Source organism: Schistocerca piceifrons, chromosome 10 (assembly GCF_021461385.2).
Source record: "Schistocerca piceifrons isolate TAMUIC-IGC-003096 chromosome 10, iqSchPice1.1, whole genome shotgun sequence".
Lineage (NCBI taxonomy): Eukaryota > Metazoa > Arthropoda > Insecta > Orthoptera > Acrididae > Schistocerca > Schistocerca piceifrons.
The window spans coordinates 127586244-127603980 of record NC_060147.1 but is presented as its reverse complement, the minus strand read 5'-3'; the positions used below and the strand labels follow the sequence as shown (position 1 = coordinate 127603980).

Sequence of the window (17737 nt, the reverse complement as noted above, 5' to 3'; positions counted from 1 at the left end):
ACCGTTCAGCCTTCAAAATGGTGGCAAGTTCTGGTAACAAGGATGGAGGTGGACAGCAGTGACGTACCACTTTGCCCAAAGCAGACCACAAAAGCTGAAAGATGTTGAGATCTGGTGATTGTTGTGGACAGTGGAGATGGCAGAACTCATCCTCGTGTTCATAAAATCAGCCCTGGATGACGCGAGGTGAGTGGACAGGGGCGGTGCCATCTTAGAACACAGCATCGCCATTGGGGAACAAACACTGTACCATGGGATAGGTCAGATCAGCCAAAATGGTCACTCATCGTGCTTTTATTCACTGCCACACAGGTTTGCAAGGATGACAGAAGCCTCGCCCAACGACTCACCGTGCTTTTGTTCACTGTCATGTCTCCGTAGACACTGAAGGTGCCTATGAATATCTGCGATGCTCTGGTTTTCCGCCAAAAGAAACTCAATGACGGTTATTTCGTTGGAAACCTATCTGAACTTCACGAAACTGCAGGGGCTGATGCGAGAATATGCCACCATGGGCCACAACAAATTCAACTTGTTTTCACCCTTAATTGACCGAGAAGAAAATGATTGTCGACAGTAAAGGAAGCTAGGAGAGTAACCATGAGGCCAATAGAATACCACGATATGGCTGCCCAAATCACCACCGAAGTCAGGTCATGTTTGACGCTTGGAACGTAAATTCGACCGGAAACTGCAAACAGTATGAAACAGGACACATACGACCGGCTGACCTGCTTCTTTTGCTCTGTAGTCCAAGTTTTATGGATTTGGCACCACATTTCCCTATTACGGTCATTTGCATCACTGAGGAGTGGCTTGGGAATTCCAAAAAATGGTTCAAATGGCTCTGAGCACTATGGGACTTTAACATCTGAGGTCATCAGTCCCGTAGAACTTAGGACTACTTAAACCTACCTAACCTAAGGACATCACACACATCCATGCCCGAGGCAGGATTGGAACCTGCGATCGTAGCAGACTGTAGCACCAGAACTGCTCGGCCACAGCGGTCGGCTTGGGAATTCCACCTCGCCCTACAATTCGCTACTTGCGGAGCCCCCTCGATAGTCATGGATCGCGAGTGCGATATTCAGTTCTGTAGTGACTTTTGCAGCTGTCGTCGCCCTATTTTTCGTCACATTCATCTCCAATGACCGCCCGTCACGGTGACTCAACACATACTTTGGTCTGCGTTGTGACTTATCGGATGTTGTTTCTCCGCGTTCCCTGAATGCTGGATAAATCTTCGAGTGAAACACCTAACACTTCGGCTATCTTGGTATAAGCACGAACAATTTGCCCACGTTCGAGTGGACTTAGCTCCGAGATAGGCCACTCACAACTACACAGAACACTTACAACGTATTGAGGACACTGCGCAGGTGCCATTTGTGACCAAATAAAACAGCACAACATGCAGGCTTGGCCAGCAACTGCATTTGTATTCGAGCATCCATTTCTCGCCGTCGACCCTGTGTATACTGTATAAGAGAACGTCGCACTGCATGCGATAATGAATTTGGTAGGAAAAGTAAAAAGAAATTGGCCAGGTGCAAATGGGTCTTGCGGTCTGAGGGTTGCGTAAAAACTTGGTTGTGTATGTAGATAGCTGGTCCACCCCGAGAATCGAGAATGACGACGATTTTTGCCCATTGATGACACTGATATTGGCAAGATATAGGGCCCGGGAATCCCAAAACTTTTAAGTTTGAGGTGGCATAAGAACTGACAAAGAAATATTTTTTGTGTGATATACACACATCAAACAAAGTTTTCCATCACTGTCCTGAAAACAGACGTTGACTGTGGAAATTGTATCACAGACACATTCCCTTTGACCAGATATGTCAGTAAACCCACCCAAAAATGTAAACAAACATGCATGAGCAGTGCCTCTTTGACGGAGGGGGTCCGACAGCTCATCCGTTGCAGTCAATCCACCAGGAAGGAAGTACACGGCTCTTGTTGTCTGTAGTTCAACCGTGCCTAGACGGTCAATACCGCGGTTCGATCGCGTCCGCATTGTTACTTTGTGCCAAGAAGGGCCCTCAACAATGGAAGTGTCCAGGCGTCTCGGAGTGAACCAAAGCGATGTTGTTCGAACATGGAGGACATATAGGGAGACAGGGACTGTCGATAACAGGCCTCACTCAGGCCGCCCAAGGGCCACTACTGCAGTGGATGACCGCTACCTACGGATTATGACTCGGAGGAACCCTGACAGCAACGGCAACGTGTTGAATAATGCTCTTCGTGGAGCATCAGGACGTCGTGTTACAACTCAAACTATGCGCAATAGGCTGCATGATGCGCATCTTCACTCCCGACTTCCATAGCGATGCCCTTCTTTGCAAACACGACAGCATTCAATGCGGTACAGATGTGCCCAACAACATGCCGAATGGACCGCTCAGGATTGGCGTCACGTTCTCTTCACCGATGAGTGTCGCATATGCCTTCAACCAGAGAAGCGTCGGAGACGTGTTTGGAGGCAACCCGGTCAGGCTGAACGCCTCAGACACACTGTTCAGCGAGTGCAGCAAGGTGGAGGTTCCCTGCTGTTTTGAGGTGGCATTATGAGTGCCCGATGTACGCAACTGGTGGTAATGGAATGCGCCGTAACGGCTGTACGACACATGAATACCATCCTCCGAGCGATAGTGCAAACATATCGGCAGCACATTGGTGAGGCATTCGTCTTCATGGACGACAATTCGCACCCCCATCGTGCATATGTTGTGAATGACTTCATTCAGGATAACGACATCGCTCGACTAGAGCGGCCAGGATGTTCTCGAGACATGAATCCTATCGAACATGCCTGGGATGGATTGAAAAGGACTGTTTATGGACGAAGTGACCCACCAACCACACTGAGGCAGTGGGACAATCTGGACCAACAGTGCCTTGATGAATTTGTGGATAGTATGCTACGACGAATACAGGCATGCCTAAATGGAAGAGGACGTGCTACTGGGTGTCAAGAGGTACCGGTGTGTACAGCAATCTGGACCACCACCTCTGAAGGTCTCGCTATATGGTGGTACAACATGCAATGTGTGGTTTTCATGAGGAATAAAAATGGCGGAAATGACGTTTATGTTGATCTCTGTTCGAATTTTCTGTACAGGTTGCAGAACTCTCGGAACTAAGGTGATGCAAAACTTTTTCTGATTTGTGTAGTTACAGATAAACAATTTTAGACTTTTCCTTTAGTTGTACTGAGTAATTTTGATTCTAGCCAAATTTCATGGCTGTAGTTCAACGGAAAGTGCGCTGCAGCTTTATAGGTTTTGAAGAGTGAGTTTGCATCAAAATACGAAGTGCAACAAAAATGTAGAGCAGAAATGGCAGGACACTGTCCTCAGACGTAGACGAAAAAATTGCTATATGAAGACGGGTCTGGAAACGCTTTGTTTCGCCCGCATCTCGTGGTCGTGCGGTAGCGTTCTCGCTTCCCACGCCCGGGTTCCCGGGTTCGATTCCCGGCGGGGTCAGGGATTTTCTCTGTCTCGTGATGGCTGGGTGTTGTGTGCTGTCCTTAGGTTAGTTAGGTTTAAGTGGATCTAAGTTCTAGAGGACTGATGACCATAGATGTTAAGTCCCATAGTGCTCAGAGCCATTTGAACCATTTTTGACGCTTTGTTTCCATGTTACAACTCATTTTCTCCAACTCATTAGTCATCGGACACACACAAGAACAGAACGCACCAGCGTACCACATGCAACTGTTACTCACAGGAGGTGTTCGATATACCTTCCGTGGGCGTTGATACACGCATCAGCCCGCCGTCGTAGTGAATCTCAGATGCGCTGATGTATCCCACGAGTATTGCGTGTGATTCTGCAGCCTTCCATAATACGGGTACGGTGACCTGAACATCTAGTGCTGGGGTTCCATACACGTGAGCTTTCAAATGGCCCCACAAATAAAAGTGCAGTAGGTTTAGGTGCCGAAAGCGTGGTGGCGATGCAACTGGCCCATCACTGCCTGACCATATGTCACCGTGTCTGTTATTTAGAGCCGGCCGCGGTGGCCGAGCGGTTCTAGGCACTTCAGTCCGGAACCGCACGACTGCTATGGTCGCAAGTTCGAATCCTGCCTCGGGCATGGATGTGTGTGATGTCCTTAGGTTAGTTAGGTTTGAGTAGTTCTAAGTTCTAGGGGACTGATGACCTCAGAAGTTAAGTCGCATAGTGCTCAGAGCCATTTGAACCATTTTTTTGTTATTTAGAATTCGACCGGCATTAGCACTAAAATGATAAGGTGCTCGATCTTGCATTAAGTACATGTTTCGTAGCACAGCTAAAAGCACGTCTGCCAACAAATGGTTCAAATGGCTCTGAGCACTATGGGACTTAACATCTGTGGTCATCAGTCCCCTAGAACTTAGAACTACTTAAACCTAACTAACCTAAGGACATCACACACATCCATGCCCGATGCAGGATTCGAACCTGCGACCGTAGCGGTCACGCGGTTCCAGACTGAAGCGCCTAGAACCGCAAGGCCACACCGGCCGGCCATCTGCCAACAGATCTGGTAGAACATTCTCTTCGAAAGTACGATAACGTTGTCTGTTGAGCATGGGTGGAAGAAGGTGAGGCTGTACCAAACAGTGACCAACAATGCCGGCCCAAACATTTACAGAAAATCTTTGTTGATTACTTGGTCCAATAGTAGTGTGAGGATTGAAATCTGCCTATACATGCCGATTGTGAAAATTTACAATCTGATCTCGTTGAACCTCGCTACAGAAAATGAGTTGTTACACGGAAACAAAACGTTTCCAAACCCATTTTTGATATAACATATATTTTTTTTTGTCTGCGTGTGTGGAATGTGTCCTGTCATTTGTGCCGCATGTATTTCTTACTCCCAGTATATGATGTAAATAGCCATATATTTTGACTGTATTGACTAAGAAATTCAATATTTTATACTGCCACGAGACCGTAGACATTAGTATTCGAAAGAATTTTTTACTTGGTAGGTCAATACGTTCGCGAGAAAAAGGGTTTGTAATGCACGGAGAGAGAGAGACAGACGGAGCGATAACAAAGTGATCGTGTAGGAGTTCCGTTTTGCCGGCTGAGATAAAAGTGCGCATTCAAACGTGTACGTATAGTACAGAAGAATGACAACTGATTATCTCTTTATGATAATGCGACTGTCTGGCGTATACGTATTGTAATGGTACTGGAATTACGTAACCATTACGGCACCTCACCTCAACCTCTCCATACCAGCAATATTCTACTGTGTTTCTGTAAAATAGTTAACATATTTCTGAGACAACATTCAGATTTGATTTCATTAATGTAGAGGTACTTTGATACATCGATATGTTTATATTGCAATGATATTATTCTTATGCGAATTCTTTCTTTTGTCACTATGATCTTTGTCGAACTTGTAACTCTCATGTTTGGGCGCGTAAGACTCAAGTCTTGGTCGTCATGTTGAAAAGACGCAAATTGTAGTCAGTTTATAAAATGTGAACTTTAACAGTGAGGAAGATATTTTCAAGTATGTTTTATATTTTGAAGTGATGTCTTGTGAGTTACGTGATATTGCAACAAAAGTAATAAAAAAGAAGTGTAAGTTAAATTCGGAGTGCTGATTACTTTTTTACATCACCATTGTGCTAACTTGCAAAAGTTTATTCTTCGAGAATGGTTTATGAAACACATCTATAAAACTTTGAATATCGCAGAATAACACCTAGGCCTCTTTGCATCCGAACTTGGAATCATCACCACCTAGATTTTCGACGATTGCACCATGAGTTCACAACGAGACCAGCGGGGGAAACACGAAAAGATGAGTGCCTAGTTTATCCATTATTTCAAGAAATGACTTTATTAACTGTGCTCTAATGACACCCGCCACATAATACAACTTTGTTGTCGCCCGAAAATGCAGTATTTAGCAGCGAGAGCAACACCACAATCATAATTAATTTTTGACCATTGTTGCGGTGGGGTTGTTAGAGTATGTTGGCGTTATTGTAGTATTGGAGTATCATTCGCTGAGTGAGGCTCTGGGTGCTCGGATACCTCAGTCGGCAAGACTGCAGTCCGCTCCCAATGTGTAATGCATTCACGGGCGATGTACTGGCGTGAACGGTGCTATCCACAGCACACAGCGGTGTGTTTGAGTGCCGGCCAGTATGCAGAGATTAGCTGCTCCAGTGCAGGTAATCGCGTCTGCGGTCCAAAGCGGCCAATGAGAAGACGCTGGACAGAAAATTGGATTCCAACCGCCTCTCCAGGGACAGATTGGCCCGCGCTGTACTTACGCTCGCCTCCCATTAAGCAACCGCGGCCATCCCTCACGGAGAGCGAGGTGCAACTCCATTACCGCCCTTGCAGCCCACTGCCTTTGGGGTCAGTCTGGCATCCCCCCCACTATACACAACCCACATGGCCATTGCCGAGTGGAACTGATTCTCCCGCTCTCCCGATGCTAATCACTCTCTGTCATTCCCCCGTTCCCGTATTGCTCACCTGTAGGTAACGCCGCTTGCGTCGTGTGACGAATTAACGCCGCCGCTACCACAAACATATTATTTATTACGAAGCAATTTATTTCAAACTAAAAAAACATTTAATACTTATACCGCAAGTTTCAGTGTAGAATTACAATTAGGTGACAAAAGTCATGGAATAATTATGAGTTTATATAGGGTGATCCATTGATCGTGACCGGGCCAAATATCTCACGAAATAAACGTCAAACGAAAAAACTACAAAGAACGAAACTCGTCTAGCTTGAATGGGGAAACCAGATGGTGCTATGGTTGGCCCGCTAGATGGTGCTGCCATAGGTCAAAGAGGATATCAACTGCTTTTTTAAAAATTGGAACCCCAATTTTTTATTACATATTCGTATAGTAGCTGCGGGCCATGATATGGCGCTTCGACGACCAATCAACCTGTCACGAAATATGCTATTCAATACCGCTTCAACCGCACGGGAGCTATGTGCCGGACATCCATCACGCTGCAAGTACATCGCCATTCTGCCATGCTGTGAAACATCTTGTAGTAACATCGGTATAACATTACGTAGGAAATCAGCATACACTGCACCATTTAGATTGCCATCGATAAAACGGGGCCCAATTATCTTTTCTCCCATAATGCCGCACCATACATTAACCCGCCAAGGTCGCTGATGTTCCACTTGTCGCACCCATCGTGGATTTTCCGTTGCCCAATAGTGCATATTACGTCGGTTTACGTTACCGATGTTGGTGAATGACGCTCCGTCACTAAATAGAACGCGTGCAAAAAATCTGTCATCGTCCCGTAATTTCTCTTGTGCCCAGTGGCAAAAGTGTACACGACGTTCAAAGTGGTCGCCATGCAATTCCTGATGCATAGAAATATGGTACGGCTGCAATCGATGTTGATGTAGCATTCTCAACACAGAAGTTTTTGAGATTCCCGATTCTCGCGCAATTTGTCTGCTACTGATGTGCAGATTAGCCGCGACAGCAGCTAAAACACCTCCTTGGGCATCATCATTTGTTGCAGGTCGTGGTTGACGTTTCACATGTGGCTGAACACTTCCTGTTTCCTTAAATAACGTAACTATCCGGTGAACGGTCCGGACACTTGTATGATGTCGTCCAGGATACCGAGCAGCATACATAGCACACGCCCGTTGGGCATTTTGATCACAATAGCAATATGTGTGCGAACGGTCAGGCAGTGAGTTCTGCATTGGCTAGGCACGTGATAGCTTGTAGGTTGCACGGTGTGTGCTTTTAGCTGGAAGCAGTGGCCTGTGTGAGGAAGTAAACACGCCCGGCCTTGCTGGAGAGGAACGAGTACGCCGTACGCCGCTGCTTGTGGAGGTTTCAGTACGGGCTGTTGGCACAGCGCAACGTGCTAGTTGCAACCTGTAAGGGAGTGTGTGGAATGACGGCCTAGGTGTTTGTGTGAGACGTACAGGCGCGATTCGTTACAGGCTACCCATTCCGGTTTTGCTAGATCAGCACTGAAATCAGCAGCCCTCAGCTAAGGCGAGCATAATTACACTACTGGCCATTAAAATTGCTACATAGCTCGAAGATGACGAGCAACACACGCGAAATTTAACCGACAGGAAGAAGATGCTTTGATATGCAAATGATTAGTTTTTCAGAGCATTCACACAATTTTGGCGCCGGTGGCGACACCTACAACGTGCTGACATGAGGAAAGTTTCCAACCGAATTCTCATACACAAACAGCAGTTGACCGGCGTTGCCTGGTAAAACTTCGTTGTGATGCCTCGTGTAAGGAGGAGAAATGCCTAACATCACGTTTCCTACTTTGATAAAGGTCGGATTGTAGCCTATCGCGGTTGCGGTTTATCGTATCGCGACATTGCTGCTCGCGTTGGTTGAGATCCAATGTCTGTCAGCAGAATATGGAATCGGTATTGGAGCGCCGTGCTGGATCCCAACGGCCTCGTATCACTAGCAGTCGAGATGACAGGCATCTTATCCGCATAGCTGTAACGGATCGTGCGGCCACGTCTCGATCCCTGAGTCGACAGATGAGGACGTTTGCAAGACAACAACCGTCTGCACGAACAGTTCGACGGCGTTTGCAGCAGCATGGACTATCAGCTCGGAGATCATGGCTGCGGTTACCCTTGACGCTGCATCACAGACAGGAGCTCCTGCGATGGTGTACTCGACGACGAACTTGGGTGCACGAATGACAAAACGTCATTTTTTCGGATGAATGCAGGTTCTGTTTACAGCATCATGATGGTCTCATCCGTGTTTGGCGACATCGCGGTGAACGCACATTGGAAGCGCGTATTCGTCATCGCCATACTGGCGTATCACCCGGCGTGATGGTATGGGGTGCCATTGGTTACACGTCTCGGTCACCTCTTGTTCGCATTGACGGCACTTTGAACAGTGGGCGCACATTGCAAATGTGTTAAGACCCGTGGCTCTACCCTTCATTCGATCCCTGCGAAACCCTACATTTCAGCAGAATAATGCACGACCGCATGTTGCAGGTCCTATACGGGCCGTTCTGGATACAGAAAACGTTCGACTGCTGCCCTGGCCAGCACATTCTCCAGATCTCTCACCAATTGAAAACGTCTGGTCAATGGTGGCCGAGCAACTGGCTCGTCACAATACGCCAGTCACTACTCTTGATGAACTGTGGTATCGTGTTGAAGCTGCATGGGCAGATGTACCTGTACACGCCATCCAAGCTCTGTTTGACTCAATGGCGAGGCGTATCAAGGCCGTTATTACGGCCAGAGGTGGTTGTTCTGGGTACTGATTTCTCAGGATCTATGCACCCAAATTGCGTGAAAATGTATTCAAATGTCAGTTCTAGTCTAATATATTTGTCCAATGAATACTCGTATATCATCTGCATTTCTTCTTGGTGTAGCAATTTTAATGGCCAGTAGTGTATTTGCTGCTGCACTACGAAAATGTTTGCCACCTCCTCATGATTATTCCGCCATCGTCATCGCCAGCCGTTTTAGTTAGTCGACATGCAATTTGAATTGCCTCACTGTACTTATTGATCTGATCTCTGTGTCGGCTCAATCTGCCCCTCCCTATATTAATACATTTTATACTGTTTTTCTTTAACTACTTCAAGGAGAGAATGTTTGCTGTGTACGATTTAATCTGGCGTGATGGTATGTCACGTGTGTTTGTTTCTTTGGCGGCTGGGACCACGAACTTGTATTTCAGTTACAGAATGTTTCCTCGCGTTGCCTACTTATTAACGTGGGGCCAGCATAATTCAGTTTAGGTTCTCCTATCTGTTAGTATTGTACTTAATTGTCAGTATCGGCTGGTAATGGAATGTTCTAGTCTCTTGTAGACAAACTGGTGGTTTGTGAGCCGGCTGTAATGTACCGGCCATGTCATGTATGAGTGAAATGTGAAGAAGCTCGCACTGACTTAAGACCCTAATCTTCAGTTATTTTATTGACGATTGTATTTATCATGTGTGGAAATATTAAAATCTGCCTGTTACTGTGATTCCTTTCTTAAAGCTTTTGCTTCTGTTTAAAGTGTCTTGTTAATTATTCAGTCAAATACTTTGGTGTCGGCCGGCCGGTGTGGCCGACCGGTTCAAGGCGCTTCAGTTTGGAACCACGCGACCGCTATGGTCGCAGATTCGAATCCTGTCTCGGGCATGGTTGTGTGTGATGTCCTTAGGTTAGTTAGGTTTAAGTAGTTCTAAGTTCTAGGGGACTGATGACCTCAGATATTCCGTAGTGCTCAGAGCCATTTGAACCTTGCTGTCAAATAGCGTGTGTTTAAGATAGTCATTGCCTGAAACTTCCCGGCTGATTAAAACTGTGTGCCGAACCGAGACTCGCACTAGGGACCTTTGCCTTTCGCGAGCAAGTGCTCTACCAACTGAGCTACCCAAGCACTACTCACGCCTCGTTCTCACAGCCTTACTTCTGCCAGTACCTCGTCTCCTACCTTCCAAACTTTACAGAAGCTCTCCTGCGAACCTTGCAATACTAGCACTCCTGAAAGAAAGGATATTGTGGAGACATGGCTTAGCCGCAGCCTGGAGGATGTTTCCAGAATGAGAGTTTCACTCTGCAGTGGAGAGTGCGCTGATATGAAACTTCCTGGCAGATTAAAACTGTGTGCCGGACCGAGGCCCGCGGTGGTCTCGCGGTTCTAGGCGCGCAGTCCGGAACCGTGCGACTGCTACGGTCGCAGGTTCGAATCCTGCCTCGGGCATGGATGTGTGTGATGTCCTTAGGTTAGTTAGGTTTAAGTAGTTCTAAGTTCTAGGGGACTGATGACCACAGCAGTTAAGTCCCATAGTGCTCAGAGCCATTTAAACCATTTGAACCGAGGCTCGAACTCGGGACCTTTGGAAGGTAGGAGACGAGGTACTGGCAAAAGTATGGCTGTGGCGACGGGGCATAAGTAGTGCTTGGGTAGCTCAGTTGGTAGAGCATTTGCCCACGAAAGGCAAAGGTCCCGAGTTCGAGTCTCGGTCCGGCACACAGTTTTAATCTGCCAGGAAGTTTCATATCAGCGCACACTCCGCTGCAGAGTGAAAATCTCATTCTGGTAGCCGTTGCCTGTTTCAAGTATTGGCCAATTATTGAGTTTTTAATTGCATTTATTTAATTAGCCCTTCAGGCATCATTGGTTGTAGCTGCCATTTCTTAAAATCTGCCATTGAGGCGTTAGTGGTTGCAGCTTGCTATTTGTTGTTGGAATCAGCCCTTCACGCGTTATTGGTTGAAAGCGAAATTTTTTTAAAATCAGCCCTTCAACCGTTATTGGTAGTGGTAGTGGCAATTTCTTTAAGTCAGTCCTCAGGCGTTATTGGTTCTACATCTACATCTACATTTATACTCCGCTAGCCACCCAACGGTGTGTGGGGGAGGGCACTTTACGTGCCACTGTCATTACCTCCCGTTTCTGTTCCAGTCGCGTATGGTTCGCGGGAAGAACGACTGTCTGCGCGCTCGAATCTCTCTAATTTTACATTCGTGATCTCCTCGGGCTGGCGAGCTGGCGAGCAAGCTACACCGCGATGCAGAGCGCCTCTCTTGCAGAGTCTGGCACTTGAGTAGGCCAAACACCTCCGTAACGCTATCACGCTTACCAAATAACCAGGTGACGAAACGCGCCGCTCTTCTTTGGATCTTCTCTATCTCCTCTGTCAACCCGACCTGGTACGGATCCCACACTGATGAGCAATACTCAAGTATAGGTCGAACGAGTGTTTTGTAAGCCACCTCCTTTGTTGATGGACTACATTTTCTAAGGACTCTCCCAATGAATCTTAACCTGGTACCCGCCTTACTAACAATTAATTTTATATGATCATTCCACTTCAAATCGTTCCGCACGCAGACTCCCAGACATTTTACAGAAGTAACTGCTACTGGTGTTTGTTCCGCTATCATATAATCATACAATAAATGATCCTTCTTTCTATGTATTCGCAGTACATTACATTTGTCTACGTTAAGGGTCAGTTGCCACTCCCTGCACCAAGTGCCTGTCCGCTGCAGATCTTCCTGCATTTCGCTACAATTTTCTAATGCTGCAACTTCTCTGTATACTACAGCATCATCCGCGAAAAGCCGCATGGAACTTCCGACCCTATTTACTAGGTCCTTTATATATATTGTGAAAAGCAATGGTCCCATAACAGTCCCCTGTGGCACGCCATAGGTTACTTTAACGTCTGTAGACGTCTCTCCATTGAGAACAACATGCTGTGTTCTGTTTGATAAAAACTCTTCAGTCCAGCCACACAGCTGGTCTGATATTCCGTAGGCTCTTACTTTATCAGGCGACAGTGCGGAACTGTGCCGAACGCCTTCCGGAAGTCTAGGAAAATGGCATCTACCTGGGAGCCTGTATCTAATAATTTCTGGGTCGCATGATCAAATAAAGCGAGTTGGGTCTCACACGATCGCTGTTTCCGGAATTCATGTCGATTCCTACAGACTAGATTCTGGGTTTCCAAAAACGACATGATACGCGTGCGAAAAACATATTCTAACATTCTACAACAGATCGACGTCAGAGATATAGGTTTATAGTTTTGTGGATCTGCTCGACGACCATTCTTGAAGACTGGGACTACCTGTGCTCTTTTCCAGTCATTTGGAACCTTCCGTTCGTCTAGAGACTTGCGGTACACCGCTGTTAGAAGGGGGGCAAGTTCTTTCGCATACTCTGTGTAGAATCGAATTGGTATCCCGTCAGGTCCAGTGGACTTTCCTCTGTTGAGTCATTTCAGTTGCTTATCTATTCCATGGACACTTATTTCGATGTCAGCCATTTTTTAGTTTGTGCGAGGATTTAGAGAGGAACTGCAGTGCCGTCTTCCTCTGTGATACAGCTTTGAAAAAAGGTGTTTAGTATTTCAGCTTTACGCGTGTCATCCTCTGTTTCAATGCCATCATCATCCCGAAGTGTCTGGATAAGCTGTTTCGAGCCACTTATTTAACGTAAGACCAGAACGTCCTAGGATTTTCTGTCAAGTCGGTACATAGAATTTTACTTTCGAATTCACTGAACGCTTCACGCATAGCCCTCCTTACGCTGCTTTGACATCGTTTAGCTTCTGTTTGTCTGAGAGGTTTTGGCTGCGTTTGTTTGCTGTCCCTTAAAATCAGCCCTTCTGGCATTTTGCTTTGGCAATTTGTTGAGTTTTCTTCTTAGTTGGTTTTTATATTAACTCTTCTGGCTGTGAGTGAAATATTTTATCTGGCTAAGTTGTTACCAGTGTATTTAAAATAACTCATAAAATGTTAAAAATTACTAGCTTGTAATGTGACGGCAATGTTAAATAAAATCTTTGTTGTCTACCATCAACTGTGTGCAAATGAACAAGAAGTGGCCCAGTCCTTCCTTTGGTTATTCGGTCGCGTGGTACCGGGTTGGACACCCGTCGCCTCTCTCAGATACAACGCCACGGGCGTCATAGCAAAGGAATTGCAAGTTTTTGTGTGATGTCGATAGTTGTCACACAGGATCTGGTGGACCCAGTCATGCACGGCCACTGTGCCGCGCTTCCAGAAGCTCTGTACCAAAAATGGCTCTGAGCACTATGGGACTTAACTTCTGAGGTCATCAGTCCCCTAGAACTTAGAACTTCTTAAACCTAACTAACCCAAGGACACCACACACACCCATGCCCGAGGGAGGATTCGAACCTGCGACCGTAGCGGTCGCGCGGTTCCAGACTGAAGCGCCTAGAACCGCTCGGCCACCGCAGTACAGGAGGGCCGGCGGCAGCGACTCACCGTCAGCCAACCCTGGAACCACATCGCTACAGGAAGCTATGCGGACGCAGCCTCGTCACAGCTTTGTTACCGTCGTTGTTGGTGTTGTAACATCCGGACTATGTTCCTTGCTGCACTCTTTGTACTGAGTTCCCGTACGTTTGTAGAAATGCAGCTGAGGTAAATCTTTTGTTTGTTTTTTAACTTGTTCACTAATCATTTCTGCTCCTGTTCAGCATCCCTAAAACGACAGTTGCTGCACAACTCTGCAGCCCACCCCTCCTTAAAATTGTGTACCAAGTCATGTGCAACAGATTTCACTTGTTGTTGTTGTGGTCTTCAGTCCAGAGATTGGTTTGATGCAGCTCTCCGCGCTACTCTATCCTGTGCAAGCTTCTTCATTTCCCAATACCTACTGCAACCTACATCCTTCTTAATCTGTTTAGTGTATCCATCTCTTGGTCTCCCTCTACGATTTTTACTCTCCACGCTGCCCTCCAATACTAAATTGGTGATCCCTTGATGCCTGAAAATATGGCCTACCAACCGATCCCTTCCTCAAGTTGTGCCACAAATTTCTCTTCTCTCCAATTCTATTCAGTACCTCCTCATTAGTTATGTGATCTACTCATCTAATCTTCAGCATTCTTCTGTAGCACCTCATTTCGAAAGCTTCTATTCTCTTCTTGTCTAAACTATTTATCGTCCACATTTCACTTCCATACATGGCTACACTCCATCCAAATACTTTCAGAAACGACTTCCTGACACTTAAATCTATACTAGATGTTAAAAAATTTCTCTTCTTCAGAAACGCTTTCCTTGCCATTGCCAGTCTACATTTTATATCCTCTTTACTTCGACAAGGTTTCTCTTAAATCTCTTTAAAAATTTTTTCTTAAAATGCGTGCTGTATGCTAAAAGACGCCTTATCGTACAGGTGATATCCAGTTTTAATCTGTACTGTGTTTAAAAAGTCTCAAATAGACTACCTCACAAAAAATGACACCATGAAGTGGAGGGGTGAACGGAACACACTTCACATATTGGGAGGGCATGTGATGTTATTTCTGTGATTACAAAATCGAGTCAAATTGACAATCTACTTGCCAGTTTGAGGGCAGGCTGATAAGCATGCAGTTTAGTCCCTACAGATCAACCAACCAAACAATATGAACGCACTTCTAAGCAAGACACTGCCCCACTCTGGCGTGGGTGCACACACTGATTTGGTTGGGAAGGCTGTCATACCGGATGTTTCTTTTCTTGAGGCAAGCTGGCCCACAGCTGTTGTACTCTCTGCTTGTTATATTACCTACTGACACTGTTACAGCATTGTCAGAGCTATTCCCGCACGTTCTATTGGCGATGTACTTGGTGATCTTGCTGGAGTACCTCAGCATTTCAGAGACAGTTCAGAGACTCGCGACATGTCTGGACGAGCATTGTCCTGATGAAAAATTGCACAATGATACTGTCGCTTGTGCAGTTCCGTACAAGATCCAAGTGACACAAGCCACTGCTTGTGGTACCAAGCTCAGAAAAATATCAGGCGCTCCAAAACGGGATATTTGTATACAGTGTGAATCGCAATTAGTAGCGAAAAATGACGCAAGTAAAAGCGTGCCTGGGAAGACAAAGACAACAAATAGTAAGTGACTTGTGTGGGAAGAGTTTTCTAACTGGTCCTGCACGTGAGAGGTAACACATGAGGACCGAGGACACCCGTGGTGCCGGCCGGAGTGGCCGAGAGGTTCTAGGCGCTACAGTCTGGAACCACGCGATCGCTACGGTCGCAGGTTCGAATCCTGCCTCGGGCATGGATGTGTGTGATGTCGTTAGGCTTAAGTAGTTCTAAGTTCTAGGGGACTGATGACCTCAGCGGTTAGTGCTCAGAGCCATTTGAACCATTTGAACAGCCGCGGTGTACCGTTGTGCTGTCAGAGTACCCTCAGTCACTAGCCAATGGCTCCCCACACCGTGACGTCAGGAGTAACACAACCGTGTCTCTGTGACATTGGAAGAATGGGACCTCTCCCCATGTCACCACCATACTCGCCGACGACGGTCAGCTTGCGTAGTCCGGAACCACAATGCGACGCCATTCATCGACAGTTTATGCTTGTCAGTCATTGCACCATTCCAGATGCAGCTGTCTGTGTTGTGGTGTTAACAGGAGTCTACACATGGATCGGTACTTCCCTAGTCCAGCTGCTGTTAGTCTCCTACCAATGGTGCCGAATCGAACAGAACGTTGCAGGAAGTCCACTACTTGTTGTCATTTAGCAGGGACAGATATGAAGGCGTTGCCTTGTAGCTGGTATACAGTACGGCAATCCTTCCTTGACTGGAACTTGAGGACGAGTATGCATGCTCTCATGTCCCCATGCAGTCCAACATCAGGCCCCTGTCACATCCATATGCCCCACAATTTTGGATATTGCACGGTTAGACCAGCCGACCAAATGGAGACCTGCGATGAGACGCCTTTCTAACACCAACTGGTGCTGATTGTCTTCTTCCAAACTCCGAATGGTGCTGGCTGATAACTCTGTCTCCATGTTCTTCATAGCCCTTTTCGTCACTCAACGTCTGAGGCTGTTCACGACCCCTATACACCTCATCAGCACTCCGTCTTCAGGCCACAAGTGGCCGATTAGGACCATCCGACCGCCGTGTCATCCTCAGCTGAGGATGCGGATAGGAATGGCGTGTGGTCAGCTGACCACTCTTCCAGTCATTATGATGGTTTTCTGTGACCGGAGCCGCTACTATTCGGTGGAGTAGCACCTCAATTGGCACCCCGAAAAATGGCAACAGCGCATGGCGGCCTGGATGGTCACTCATCCAAGTGGCGGCCACTGTGGCAAGGCCGTTGCCATACACCTCATCAGACCTGGTAACAATACTAATTATTAACAACACATATTGATTCTGGTAGCCAATCTACATGTCAGAGACAATTGCAATCATTTTCATAGCCACTGATGATGTGTACATGTACAGAGTCACATAATCATCCAACCAGGTCTTCTGTGTGCTTCCCTTTTCTTTAACAGGCAGTGTATTTGAAAACGAACGGTAGCCTTCAAATTTTCAATCTCACCGAAAATATAACGTTCTGTATTTATATTTGTTTGGTTTGCTGGTACATGTCCGCTGTATTACCTCACATTCAAATGACTTCGCCATAGCAGTACCATAGCACGCCACTGGAGGAGGCACTGCAAAATAGCTCAAACCTACTGATGAAGTTGTAGATCGCACACTATCTGACCAAAAGCAACTGGGCACCCTTATGTGATGTGGAATCGACTACTAGATATCATGGGAGACTGGTGCGCCTGTGTAAAAGGAGATACGGGGAGGGCTGTTTTGTCAGTAGAGAAGCAGTGCAGCAGAGTGGATGGGTCAGGAGAGCTCAGTAACTTCAGACGTGCACCAGTCACTGGATGCCACCAGAGTAGCAGATCCATCAGGGACATTTCAACCTTACTGTTGGTGATGTGACTGTGAAGCGGAAACCCCTAAGGAACAACTTCAGCTACGCTGAGAGCAGACACACCTCATGAACTGACGGACAGCAACTGAGGAGGGTGGTTGTAAAAAAATTGCGTGAAATACCCCGTGGCAATCCGATGGAACGGTTTGGGTTCAGCGAACCCCTGGACGACGCTACCTGCCCCCATGTTCACCAACAGAAAATACGGAGAAGGTAGGATTACGACATGAAGGTGTCTTTCGTGATAAGCGTGCAGGCCCATTATTGGTGCAAGAAAACGTTAAATGCGGGAGGATACGAACACATCTGTGCTGTGTACAGTAGATAACTCTATCACCACTACAATGCATCTATCACGGAACAACACCAATGAGCCAATGGACGTCTCTGAAATGTACTGGCTTGCCCAGAGTCTCGACCAGAACCCAACTGAACACTTCTCACATCAGTCAGACTTCGACCCCGACCGC

At 46.7% G+C, this 17737-nt stretch overlaps 1 protein-coding gene and 1 non-coding gene across 2 annotated transcripts in view; one reads left to right on the top strand and one right to left on the bottom strand.

Annotated features, from left to right (window-relative positions):
- The window catches only part of LOC124718757, a 578644-nt gene that overhangs the window by 67472 nt on the left and 493435 nt on the right, over positions 1–17737 (bottom strand). The gene's annotated exons all lie outside the window — the stretch shown is intronic.
- Trnas-cga lies at positions 10942–11016 on the top strand. Its single transcript has one exon. It is a non-coding gene; the product is annotated as a tRNA-Ser (tRNA).